The following is a 1422-nucleotide window of genomic DNA, read 5'->3' on the forward strand; positions in this document are numbered from 1 at the left end:
AAGAGCCCCTTTTCCCTATTTGTATTCCCAGCATGTAGCACAGTGCCTGTCATATAATAAATGCTTATTGTCTTGCCTTGGGATGAGCCAATTTTATTGGGTTCAAATTTTATTTCCTGTGGCAATCTGGACAAATCACTCCCTGTCTCATTTTCCTTATCTCTAAGATAAGGGTGTTGTATTAGACTGGAGGTACTTGGGTATCATGGACTTCTTTGGCAGTCAGGTGAAATCTATGGACCCCTTAAAAGCATAAGATACATGGGATGATAAAGGAAACCAATTATATTGAAATAGTTGTTAAAAGATTAAAAAAATTTAAAAAATTCAGAACCTAAGATTAAGAATATCTGTATTAAGATGATTTTTAGATTTCCTTCCAGCTGGACTAAATCCTAAATGGGGGTGGTATTATTTGTGATTTCATTGCGTACAACAGAGCGCATGAAGAATGGATATTGCTCTTCATGGAGTGGAACTAGCTCCTCCAATGAGTTCATCTATCAGCCAGCTTGAGCCTGGGTAATATTGGTTTATTGTTCCCATTCCCTGGTACCACAGTTTCATTTTAACCTACTCTTCCTGGAGTCCAAAGTGATTATTCAAAGAGTAGCATTTCAGGCACCCCAGCCTTTTAGGGCTCGAGTTATTTTGGTGGCTTTTTCATGCCCTTCAATTCACAAGCCTATGTGGAAGGCTAGCCCTCACTAGCTGCCTGTGGTTTCTGGGAATTTGGCTGCTACAAACCTGGTGGTTAGATGACTAACCGACCTCCTCCAGTGTGAGGTAACAATTGCAGAGTAGGAGGACTATTTTTTTCCGAATGCCCAATCTTCACTGAAAATATCCCAGCCATGAAGGCTCCTCACTTTCTCTATCTTATAGTGTGACTGCACACTTGAGTATCCGGCCAACCTCCTGTCAGATTAATGGACAGCTCTCCATTGTACCTAAGTGCTTTGAAACCCCTTCAGAGGAAAGAGAGCAGCAACCAATCGAGAGAGAGAGAGAGAGAGAGAGAGAGAGAGAGAGAGAGAGAACCTGCATGAAAGACTGCCTCCTGGGCCAAAGCCACAGAAGTATTCACTAGATAAATGTACAGTTAATCACAATCTTTGGCAGCTGTAACTTTATTCCAAAAAAGACTGGGAGGGGTTGCTATTAGAAGGTTGGACAGTTTCTTGCATTCTTATAGAAAAGGGATAAAAAGAAAACAACTGAAGATTGATGGCATAGAAAAGAATAGCTGTGGATTGTATTCTGATTTTTTTTCTTTTCCATAGAATTAGTATATGCTTTTAGGGAAGCCTGTAGTAGCAGCTGGAATTCTACTATACTTAATTAGCAATTTGGCAAAGCACTTAATGCATATCTCCAATGATCATCACATCAACCCAGAGACTGTGGTCATATTATTGTCAC

Source organism: Notamacropus eugenii, chromosome 6 (assembly GCF_028372415.1).
Source record: "Notamacropus eugenii isolate mMacEug1 chromosome 6, mMacEug1.pri_v2, whole genome shotgun sequence".
In the NCBI taxonomy this organism is placed as follows: domain Eukaryota; kingdom Metazoa; phylum Chordata; class Mammalia; order Diprotodontia; family Macropodidae; genus Notamacropus; species Notamacropus eugenii.